This window comes from Neodiprion fabricii, chromosome 2 (assembly GCF_021155785.1).
Source record: "Neodiprion fabricii isolate iyNeoFabr1 chromosome 2, iyNeoFabr1.1, whole genome shotgun sequence".
NCBI lineage: Eukaryota > Metazoa > Arthropoda > Insecta > Hymenoptera > Diprionidae > Neodiprion > Neodiprion fabricii.
Window position 1 is genome coordinate 31,268,049 of NC_060240.1, and position 12,701 is coordinate 31,280,749.

General features: G+C 42.2%; 1 protein-coding gene across 2 annotated transcripts in view; it reads right to left on the reverse strand.

Annotated features, from left to right (window-relative positions):
- Positions 1 to 12,701, reverse strand: part of LOC124176683 (leucine-rich repeats and immunoglobulin-like domains protein 1) — a 308,596-nt gene that overhangs the window by 217,695 nt on the left and 78,200 nt on the right. For both annotated transcript variants that reach the window (XM_046558264.1, XM_046558263.1), the window contains exon 3: positions 1,786 to 1,830. The gene's annotated coding sequence lies outside the window, so the exon portion shown is untranslated. The remainder of the gene's footprint in view (positions 1 to 1,785; positions 1,831 to 12,701) is intronic.

The following is a 12,701-nucleotide window of genomic DNA, read 5'->3' on the forward strand; positions in this document are numbered from 1 at the left end:
CCATCGTCGGGCGACAACCTCGCCCCAAAGACTGGATAGTTTATTAATTTGCGAGGTAAAATGTCCCGGAGACCCCAAAGCGATCCCATCAACATGACCCGGGCGAATTTCTGAAGGCAAAAGCACTCGCCCAACCAGCCGCCCGAGGGTCTCGCCTCTGATTTATACATTGCCGATACGTCAGGGTGGAGTACGAAAGCGGTAGCGAGGAGGGTCGATTTGCACGGACCGAATTACAAAATACCACGAAAGCCTCCGTCCTTACCCACAGATTGAGGAAGGGTCGTGTGGTGGTCACTTTAAATCACAATTCGTCAGCTGACGAAACGTTCGTTTTGGGCGGAGGTAAGGGGGGAAGACGTCGAAAAATTTGTAAAAAAACAGAAGGCGCGGAACACCGGCCTTTCTCAAGACGCGAATATCCATTTTATACAGAACCTTTAAGTGTACAATGGAAAGTGAAAATATGGAAAAATCAAAGTGTAGAAAGACGAAATATCGAAAATCAGAATTGGTATAAAATTGACGAAGTCATCGATGAATTCTGTGAAATGATTGATCGGGTGTCTTCGATAAAATCGATATTATTAATGGAACCGTTTCATCTTGTAATCTTTCTCCATTTTCTACTTTGAGAAATACGCAGATGAATGAGAATTTTTATAACAAATGGGACACGCTGCGACACCCCCCGCAGCAGCGTATTTTATCCAACCAACAACACGGTTATGCGCATTACCATGTTATACATATAACCTAGGTTCATTGTAGGTCACGAGGCGTTGCTTGGGTTATTGCACATACGAGGACAGATGTTAGCCACCTGCTTCTACACCCCCGCGTCTAGCGAATGCGTATTTAACATAGCGATTCTAATCGAGTCTCGGAAAATGCTTCGGGCCATTAAAACGCGACTCGGAGCGAAAACCCTGCCGGTCGAATATCCGTCATGCGAAATAAATACGGTGATAATTTCATACAATCATTTCGACAAATATTCGAGCGCCTCGTGCATGGCGGGCGTTTGTCGCGCGCAAGTTATTTAATTACTATTATCATCATTTTCAAATAATTACTGCCTGCAGGACATATAGTATAATGATGATAATAATAATGACTAGCTGACTTGGTTAGTTATTTCATTTGTTACGCGCCATACGTGTTTCCCAGGACTTTTTTAACCTCCTCGCCCCCGCTTTGTCCGAAAAAATAAAGAAAATAGAAAAAAAAAAAAAAAAAAAAAAAACAAGAAAAAAGAAAACGCCCGCGCCGAGAGTTAGGGAGCGAATTTATTTATCGGTTAGGGGAAATCGAGCGTGCATGCGTGTGTACGTATACGTTGGTACTCAATTTGTAACATAATTTTGTAACTTTTGGTACGGTGCCCGCGGCGAACGATCGGGGCGGGACGGGGCGGGGAAACGAGAGGCGCACAGAGGCATAATGAACAAGTGAATATACTGGTTATTACGAAGCTACGCGAAAAAAAGGGATAGGGTACGGGGGAAAGAGACGTGAATATGTAGAGCCGAGTTTTGGGGGAGAAGAGTAAAAGAGGTAAAAGTACCCTACGGTTATTTGCGAAATTATTTGCATGATAAAAGTATCCTGGACAGGCAAATATATTACATGCCTACCTAGCTACCACCAGCCATGTGTTTGAAACCGTGTCGCTACGAATACGCGACGACAAATTTAAGTCTGCTTCGCCTATATTCCGGCAAATAATAAGCGCTACATTCGATACCGAGTAAAATGGAATAAACTTCCGGTTTTCTAACTCACCGATTACGCCGCGGTCCTTGGCACCTGGATCGGGGATCGATGATCCTGAAAAAATGAAACATTTGTCATCGTAGTTCATTGTCTGTCAGATTTCAATTTACATTGGTTTAATTCGATAACGGATTATGATACAACGTCTTTTTTCATTCATAAAAACATACAGACAAATTTTGCAATATTGTGGAGGTAACAAAACACGATAGGTATTATGTGGCATTGGAAAAGTTTCAAACGTTGCTTTCAGCCTATCGCTCAATCGGACATGGCGAGGCAAAAAGGGAGAAAGAAATGAAAGAAATAAAAAAAAAAAAAAAAAAAACGAAGCGAAACGAAGGTAAAACTTGCGAGATACAAGGAAACCCTGGATTTTTGGCAACAATCAAAACTTTCACAGACTTCCCGGAAGACGAGCTTCTTCTGAAGCGCGAATGTTTCCCATCAGTTGTACAGCTTTTTTCGCCGGAGGGAAATTGCAGGTTTCGGATGAAAAAAAAAAGAGAGAATTTTTTGTCGAATGAGATCGAAAGTGACGATACACGAGCGCCAAAAATAAGTCACGGGATGCGCGCGTCGTGGGGCGGCACATTGTTCGTACATACATTCGAACGTGTGTTATACATGAACCTACGCGTAACCGCGATTTCATCGACTTCGATGCCAACGTAGCGACATTTCAAACACAGCTGAACTCACATCAGCTGAGGTTATATTATAATATGACAGGGATGGGATAGGCAAACTACAACGGAAAGGTTTTAAAGGTACAGGAAGGGAGGCTCGATCAATCAGAATTATAGCGCGGGATTTGAAAGGGCTCGGAACGATGCAGTGGTAGGTTGGTATCAATGTTTTAAATCGATCATGTTTCTTCATTCAAGTTTCAAATTCGCGTATCAATCATACCCTGAAGTTCCAACACTGGAAGCAAGCAAGTAAGGAAGGAAGGAAGGAAGGAAGGCTGCTTTCAGACCCCCGGGGTGAGTAAGTCTGCGCCTCCCGGCCTCGTCGCCTGTCTGCCTACCGCAGAGCAGACTACGCGTACAACTTCACTTCACCCGGGACCATAAGTGATAAGCGTAACGTAAGCCAACCCGAACCTAAGCTCGGCGTGTACGCCCACCGGATAATCAGTAGCGGAGGATGAATTCTTAACACCCACCAACCTTTGGTATTTAACACCCGCGTCGGGGACGTTCATGGTGTAACATGTGAGACCTTACTAATTTGACAAACTCACGGCTCTTCTCCTTTTACCAAAGAAAATCATCCGAGTTACTAGGTTACTCCGAAGGGAATACAAGACGTATTATACCAAGGAGTGAGAAAACCTTGGTAATTATAATTGCGGCAGGAAAATTTTCCATAATAAAATAGACTAAAACATTTTCAATTTTGATTTCATTGTACAGATGTCTCCCTGATTGCAATCATCGGGCATTGAACATTGTTTCCTACTTTATTCCTCTCTTCGAAAAGGGAAAAAAAATAATGTCAGTTTTCCAGCTACGACATGCAAGTGCACGTTCTATATTCAAGTGAAATCGTCAAGGCACGTAGCCCGCAGCCGTTGGTCTTTAACTAACTTCTACGTTTATTAGGTCGTATATTACAGCCTCTTAATTTTATTTGTCATTTACGTTCCTATTTACATCGGCGTTACTTGACACGAAGCACGCGGCAAACTCTCGCACCTGTTTCTGGTCGCACAAATGAATTTCTTCTCTTCCTCCTGCATCGTTTTTTTCTGCACTCCCCCCCCCCCCCCCTTTCTCTCTCTCTCTTTCTGCGTTTCTTTTCCCTTTGAAAATAAAACAGAAAAACGAAAGAGATAAAGGAACCGGGAGAGGAAAAAAGTACAAAAAACAAATAGGGAATTACGAGGTACCCTTAGGTTTATGCCAAGTGTTAAAGCCCTGCACCGAGTTCTCAACGCTGAGACCAACCCTTCATTCATTGCCTTGACCCAAATACTTTTTCTTCTTAAGACTGTTGTACCAGCTCACGCAGCATGGAAGGTAAAACGAACGTTGAGTACAAAACGAGACTCGGATGAATCTTTCGAGCGTCAACAATTTTGAAATATTGTGAATTTAAGTACATTCAAATTTAAACATCAGCTATGCCTTTAAAGGGTCATCGGAAGATTGGTTAATCTCATTCTTTAGACTATGTTTTACAAAAAAAATCAACAAGGTTAAAGTAAGTAATATTAACAGAACAAAACGTTTTTCAGAAGTCACTAATCTACAATTTTAGTTTACAGAATATGAGAATATTTTGCGTCATTACGGTTTACCGAATTTCAGAGAAAGCCAAAATTGCTAAATTATGTCTTTTGTCAGAAACTGAAATCATCACGTTAACCTTTCGAACTCGAACCTGATGATAATTCAAACTGATCCTTGACGAAAACAAAAAAATCATTTTATCAGGGAAACGAATAAATGTGAAGTATTTGAATATCGATACAGAATTGTCAACTGATTAATGTTCTACCGAACCTAAGACCAAGGAATGTCGCTGTTACAATTTTTCCTGCAATTTTATTTCAAAACGCATGCAGCCGAGTACCTGCAACGTTAAAGATCAGAACGACGATAAGCCAGTGCTGTAGTTTTCAAACGCGAAGGATAAGAGTGAACTCAGGTTAATTTGGTCACAGATCAGCTGCGAACTGCACTGTAAACTGCATCGCTGGATGGTTGCGGTAGTCGATGACGATCGTCGACGTTCAGGTCGCACGCGATCGGCTTAAAGCCTCGAGTAGCCACTTGGATTGTTGCACGATAGGCAAATAAACATATAATCTACATAAAAAAATGTTGCTTGTTTTTCCAACTTTTCGTAAAATCCTTGCTGCGTGCTTTTTCATTCCTGACGCAATTGCTACCAAGTCTGGAACTTATCGCAGGAGTTTTTCAAAAATGCGCGACGTCATGATGCGCAAAATAAGAAGAAAATTCAATGTAGAAAATAAAAACACGCTGATCAATGTAAATTCGTCCGAGCTGCTCGATGCTTCAATTCGAACTTTCGTGTCTAGCCTTAATTATTCTTGAAAGCGTTGCCTGCGGGGGGAAGCAAAGGGGAAGCTGAATGATTTATAGGGAAACGTGGTGGAGCGGCGTCATCAATACTGATCGCGGAACGTCCGTTAGTCCGCGAGACACGGGTCAGATTAAAATGGAAGGTGGAATTTAAAGAGGTTCCGGTTATACCGCGGGGCCTGGAAACCCCCATAAGTCAAGTATAAAACGAATCCAGGCGGGATAAGAAATTACAGTCCCTCCCGAGCGAGGAATTTTTAAATGAAATTAAATTTTTAAATAATGAAGGGAAGGAAAATTGATTCTGTGATTTGAATCATTTTACACGGTTGGCCGTATGAAATCGCTTATAAATTCCTTTCTCGAAGGTCACGACTTGCTTTCTTTCTTGCGTTTTCAACAATTTTTTTTACTATTTCACAGTGAGCATAACTGAAAGCCGGTAAAACATTCAGCTGAGGAGGATGAACAAATTGAAAGAGGCGTAACAATTTTCGTTTCTCGAACTTTCTTCTTGGACGAGAAGAATACGGCCGGCACAGAGCTTGTGAGTTTATTGGTAAATACGTAGCCGCCTTTTTCTGAAGCGTATTTAAGACGTAAGGTCAAATACTGTTGCCGTCTTTGGGGAAACGTGTTTTATCTCCAATCCGTTGATGGATGAGCAAAGTTTAATGCGACGAAAAAGATTGTTAAACCTTTCAGAACTGTTTGCATTTCAACGGTTTTCCCGTTTTCGATTTTCCTCGCTTAAATATATTACACACGACGAAAAAAATCGTGTACGGGCTTTTTTCGTTACCGCGACATTTATTTCACTAGTATCTCACAACAGTGGTGACAGTAATTTTCTCAATACTTATCTATACATGCAGGTGAGACGTACCATACGGTGCAGATGTTGGGGTGGCAAAAAATACAACTGTATTACCCCAACGGAAACCGACACATTTTCACCAAGCACTGAGATATGGTCTATCCTTATTTTTCCGTTATCCTGCTCTTCTCGAAAAGTCGAAATAAATTCGTCAAAATAAGATCGGATTCCGAGTAACGGAGATACGCAGCTCTGTGAACTGATACATACGTGGGAAGAAATCTCTTATACGAGGTAATGCGGCATAGGTAGATCCCAAACCTTATATTCGCAAAGCGTCCTAAATCCTGAGCAGTAAATAAAGAGGAGAATCTAGCTTTCGAAGACTTTTTGGCAGCGTCGAAACTCTCGGGACGTTGACTTACAGCCGCCGAGAGGGAATCGCGTGGTGGAAGGATTGAAGTACATGTCCTGCAGGCTTGTACTGGGTTTTGATAATCGATATTTCGCGTGTGTTAGACTCGACAGGCAGAGCCAGATTCTGGTTTATCTTCTACAGCGGTTGCCAGTGAAATTCCGTTCTGGAGGAATTTCCCTGATTGTTTGCCGGCTGTAGAGTGCAGGAGAATTAGGAGAAGAAGAAGAAGAAGTAGAAACGGGAGGAATGAAAAGGAGTAGAAGAATACGGAACACCCGAGAAACGTAGCGGTTTTACCGGGATAAAGGATTTCCCTACGATTCGAAACACGGTGGAAACTATAAACACTGCTCAAAATTAATGTACCACGTAACGCATGTTGGCGGAATGCATTTACCTGGATTGCCGTTGCGGGATTTCTCGGGTAAGCTTGAAGAGGGTAAAAACCATGGAAAGATGTACGCAAGAGAAGAGATCGGAGAGTGGATGAAAATGGTAAATTAGAAAATATCAGCGACGAGATGTCCGAAAGAGCGCAGCTTCTTGTGCGCTTAAAAATAGTGGAATCGAAAAATTTTCGCCACCGTCCAATCGTTCGGAGATTAGTCATCGGTCGTGTGTCGTTTATCTAAGTAATACGGAATATACCGGAGAAAATTTTACATGAGAACGATGTTACCGTGACATTAGAGCCGGAGGGTAAGAACGCGCCTAAGTACGCTAAAAGATGAAGGAGTCTTTGAGTAAGTCAGGATAATAATACACGTCCCGGTGCCTCCAGGGTTGTGTGTGCTCTATTTATGTTTACGTTTCGTGATTATGGTGCACTTAGCCGCTCCATTAACTCCTTTGCTCTGTAGAATCCTGGGGGTTGAGCGGCCGCACTGCCGCTGCTGCTGCTTCTGCTACTGCCGGTGGTGGTAATGGTGGTGTTGGTGCATTGATGGTAATTTGGGGATAAATTTGTTCCAACGGCAAATAGGAGCCACCGCTCTCTGCCAGGCGGCTGAAACCAAGGAGGGAGAAATACTGGGCGAAAATGGACGGTACGCTTTTACAATCCCCGACCTAGAGACAAAACACATTAGTGCGTCACGGAACTGCCCCCATTCATTCTCTCCCCAAGTTATGCCTATTTCATCTACCTCCAGCTTCTGCCTTCAAGCTCCGGAACATTTTTTTTCTACTTTATATTACGCCTGTTCCCGTTGCGCGCAACGTTCGTTTTTCAGATGTATGTTTTCTCCAGAAAGAGAAATAGAAACGACTGGGAAGAAAAAGTTTATTTACTGGAACGAGATGGGGGTAATTAACTGGAATTACAAACATTCGCGTGTAATAATTTTGCCGGAAAATTGACAGCTCGCGTTATTTATATACGCGAGGTGAATTGGCACAGTTGGAAATTACTGAAGCGCGGTTAATGGATAATATATTTATTTCATCGATGCATCACTTTAGCTTTAATTTAATAGACTTCGGGTTGTAGGAAAGTGGCCTGAAATACTTGCAACCATTGCCATCAATATTGATGCGAATTCAGGGTAATCACAGTAGCGTCCTAATTTTGAAACAATAATGACGATTCAAATCTGTGCCATCGTGATAATAACTAAATCATTGTTGACCGGATCAAAAATTAACACACCCGATTAGCGATCTCCACAATCATACATATTGCATCGTTGCGGAAAGTGCAGAATACAACCCTGACCGTAACAACCTCTGAATAACGACGATTCAATCTATCATCGTTCTCTGCAACGGGGTAAAATCACTTTCCACTATATTTCCGTAGTGCGATTCAACCCATCGAATCTGCACATTTACGTATCGAATCGTTTGGTAAAGCAAAGAGTGTCAGGATTGCGTTTTATCGTTGTGAAAAGCCTCGTTTCAAGCGGATAACCGATACACCTCTACTATCCATACGTGCTTAGCCGTCTCGAGTGTATCAGCCTTGTCTCTCTTTTACGTCACACAGTGAACAATAACAGTTAATTACACCTTTCAAGGTATACCCAACCCCACACTCTTGGCTAGAAGTAAACCGGGTCGTGTTATAGGAGCGGAAGGAAGAGGCGGCCGAATCCTCGTGGACAAGTAACTGTCTCCGTTGAGGGGCGTAGAAGCCGCCCCCGCTAATGGCTTCCACGATATACGTATTTATAACCCCAAGTTGCTACGAGTCTCCCTCTCACTTTCAAAGTGAGACCGTTGCGTGAGCGAGTTGTCGGTCGGCTTTTGAGCGTACTGCGTAATTATTGCACTGAAATAATTTCCTCCCCTAAAGCGTCCTTTGTGCGCAACGCCGCTCCCGGAGCTTCCAAGCTCAAGGAGGGTTCGCCTGCAGCCCCCAAGTGACTGCATCCGCATCTCACTGCAAGGCGCTTCTTCCTTCGTGATCGTTGATTCCGCCACTCGAACAGATAACTTATCTCTAACTCGCGGTTGTTGAGTCGTCGAGCATTCTTCGTCGCCGAGGATTTGTCGTTTCCATCGACGATTGGGTCGATACACGAAAGAGTCTGACCGTTTGCTGTGTTTTTTTTTTTTTTTTGTTTATTTTCTTCGCACTATTTTTCATCCTTCTTCCAGGTCTTTACCTCTCGACTCTCGAGAGCCGCTGTTACACGCTGTAGGCATCCTTTGACTGGTCATATTTTTAATTGCAACATGGTAGAGAAATGCCAACATTCTACATCTCACGACTAGACTGCGGGGTTGTTATGCCCGCCGACTCAACCACGGAATACCTACCAAGCAACATACGTACATTATGGAAATTCTACCAAGAACCTGTTTCGCGAAATTGCTTGGGAACAAGCAACCCTTAATGAGATGTGTTTGGCATATCCTTTTTTTCCTTTCATTCCGCTTCCCCAAGTTTTTTCTCTGTTATTTGAGACTTTCGGCTGGGAACAACCTTATTCTTGTATCGTCGTCGATAATATTTCTTTGAAATACTCCCCAAGACTCGTCCTAGCAACTTTACAATTTTCAGATATCACGTATATACCAACTGAGTCACCTTCCCGAACTGAATTAACGCGTGTCTTCACTCACATCCCCAACCCCGTTCACTTTTTCTTATTCCATACTTTCAAAGGGCGAATTTTACGACAACATTCACTTATACCGAAGCAAGTCCCGAGTTCATAAGTATGGTTTAAAATATACCTATATACCGACATGCGTGGGTTACGCATATAGCGCACTAGTATCGTAGGGTAAACTATCTGAGTGCGATAAGACGTCGTTATGTCATATCCATTTTTGAATATACGAGCAGCACAGAGTTGTATAGCCTGCAGGAAACAGTAACGCGTTGAGCCATAAAATTCGCAGTCTAGATCCTGCCTGAGGAGAGTTCCGTACTTCCGAATTGAAAAGCCACTCGACCTCTCTGTTTATCCGCCTCGACGTTAACGCCGATGCGGTAAAAAAAAAACTATCCTTCAAGACGTTATACAGGATACGAAAAAGGAATCAAAAACTTGATTGGAACATTTTCTGTTGCTACACATAGTTGATTCTCCTGTTTTGGAATCGAGGTATTGCACAGTCATACTATATACTGCATATACACGCTGCTAAAGATCCTGAGCAACGATTCCGCTCCGGAGGTTGAACGACTGTCTAATCAAATCTAAAACCTGCACCGCCATTAAGGAAAGTTTTAATAACTTTGAAAGTTCGTTGAAAGAGATGGTGGGTGTGGGTGTGTGTGTTGTAGAATCTATGGTGGGAAAGTAGATACGAAGGGAAGAAAAGAGCGAGGAGGTGAGGAAGAACATCGTAGGAACTTTTCGTCCTGAAAGTGTCCTGCGCTCGTAAACGTTCCTGCAAGAGGCTGCCTTCCACCTCGCTCTGTACTCCGAAACCCTTGTGCATACCTACGTTTACACCCCACCGTACCGTACCGAGTGTCTCTGTCGAGGAAATGAAATTTTCTCTCAAGAGTTGTATCAGCGTAAAATAAAGCAGGGATTTGAAGGCTGATTCAAAGGCTGATACCTCGCTTCCTGCTGCTCGGTGTATATAAGGTATCTAAACATGCGTCCACACGTAGGCTGCATTGACGGATACGCGCGCAATTGGTACGCGTAGTATGCACGTTGTACATCCATCAATCGATAGAGAGGAATTCTTTATCTTGACTCGCACACAAACAGCTATGCATGTAATATGTATGAATGGATGCGATCGGCGGTGTAGCGTTAACCGATAAAACGTGACGGGCTTTTCAGGGAGAGGAACCTCCTCCTCGAAAGCCGTCACCTGTGCATTATATACCTATCGGCGCGTGTGCGGTCTCTATACAAGGTACATGCGAGAGCTCGGCTGTAAACCTCTTAAAGCTGTAAAGTTTAGCCTCGGCGGCAGAACCGCACTATCCAGCCAATCCGCGACGCACATCGCTGCGTTTAGCGTTCTTGAAATATAAAGTAACTGCCTACATTTACGAGTCCGAAACGGCGACGGCAGCAAGTTTTTTAGTTTAAAAAGAGATGCTACGCCGAGGGAGGAAAGAAATTCTCGATCCACGAGCTTTTAGTTTTTTTATTCCTTTACTTATTCATTTCAATTTATAGCTCTTACCTTGTGCTGAGGAATAAAACTCTGCTCGTGTAATTTGCGAACGACGAGTTAGTACGGATTAGCCAAATCCTGAAGAACAATCTGCACCGACGACGCGACGCCGCGAGTTTGAAATGGTTTCGATAAAGTCACCGCGTCACCCCGACATTCAATCCCTGCAGGTCTCGCAATAAAATCCATTTACATAGAAATTAAACCAGCTGAGCTTCGCCGTGCGTAACTTCGTCATGGATACATAAAACCGAACTCAACTATTCATCACCGACAATTTATCGATTGTACAGATCCAGGACGGATTAATACATCCCCGGTTGCAGGGCAGCGGCAGCAGCAAACAAATGACACGCGTTCTGCATGCGAAATCTATTTTCCATTTTAGTAGGTGGTTTACCGCTGCAATAAATAATACTTTCACGGATAAAGCGGGTCTGGTTTATAAATTAATAATTGCAAACGCACTGTACTCCGCAACAATGTTGAAACGTCATTTCGTATCTTTTCATTCGTATTGTATTCGTCATTTTTGTTTCTCGTTGATTCTTTACCGAAGGGAATAAAAGTTACGCAATCTACCACCCTCACGATATCGATCTATCATTTTGAATCATCAGGCTGAAAATTTGTTTGATCTATCTCTGTTAAAATCCCTTATTTTTCGTTAAGCTGTGATTCCTAAAGAAAAAGAAAAGATAAAAATTGATTTTTTCTGACTAATAATCAATCGCCTAGAAGCGTGGAATGATCGATAACAAAACTGTTTTGCATGTATTGGTCCTTCGATAATTTGCAAACAAATGAAATGAGTAAATCAGCTAATAACGCCCATTTCACAGACTCATCTTTTAACTGCGAGAATCTTTACGGAGCAGTTGCGAAAAACAACACTTTCATCATTGGTACGCCTGCTTATACACCCGGTAGGTATATCCGTACCTTGATATTAGCATACCAGCACCACTCGGCAGATACTAATGCCTATGATAATTTCTGCGAATTAGTTATTCATAAGGTTGGTTAACGGAGGATCTCTGTCTCGAGACATTAACGTCCGAGGGCGAAAACTGAGTCCCTCGTTTGCATTTGTTTGCCGAAATGTACGTTTACGCACGAAGGTGGTATACACTTAGTTGGACTCGAGGTGTGCTCTAGCTCAATTTGAGTGGCTTTCAACGCTCAAATCCAACCGTTTACCGCTATAGAGCTGTACATTGAATTTTTAGATATTTTCCTACGCACGATTAACGTGTATTGATACGAAAAAAGCTGTTTCTTTCAACAGCAGCGAGAATTTTGAAATTAACGAAACAAACTTTAACTATCAAGTAATTTAGAATTTTTTTTATATCGTTGGAATGGTATTTTTTATTTATTCCTTTTTTTTCAATCGCAGTGTAAAAAATTTACATTCGAAAGCAAAAGCTTCGAGAACCTGGCATCGTGAAAATTATATTGTGACGCAAATACTTGGGGGAATTAATTTCATTTGACTTAATATTTAGAATAAATCGGCAAGCAAATCACTCGCAAGGTCGAACGTTGTCATGAAAAGTACGAAGAAGAAACAAAGCCATGTACTTAATCTTTTCTATTTTCTATATACGTCGTTTATCCTTATTAACTCGCAGGAGTTCAAGGTTGGACCGATATAATATCGCGTTACGCAATGTTGTTTTAATATCACTAATAAAGTGCACCAATAATAAGTCGGCGCAGCTTTTTTCTCTTGGTATATATATCCCGCAGGCGTTCTTATTATTATATACATACATACATATATATATATATATATACAATATATATATATATATATATATTGTAACGTGGCGTTTCAGAATCGCCCGTCACAAGGGCACACAACCGCTATTATTTTTAATTTACGCGTCCTCAGCAGGGTACTCCAAACGAACTCGATACAAAATAGGCAATATCTACTTTTAACTAATTCTTTTCTGTAAATTCTTTATTTCGCGCTTCGGCGCAAGCTAACAAGGTACTTGGACGACTACGATCCCGATCAACAAGGGACCACTAT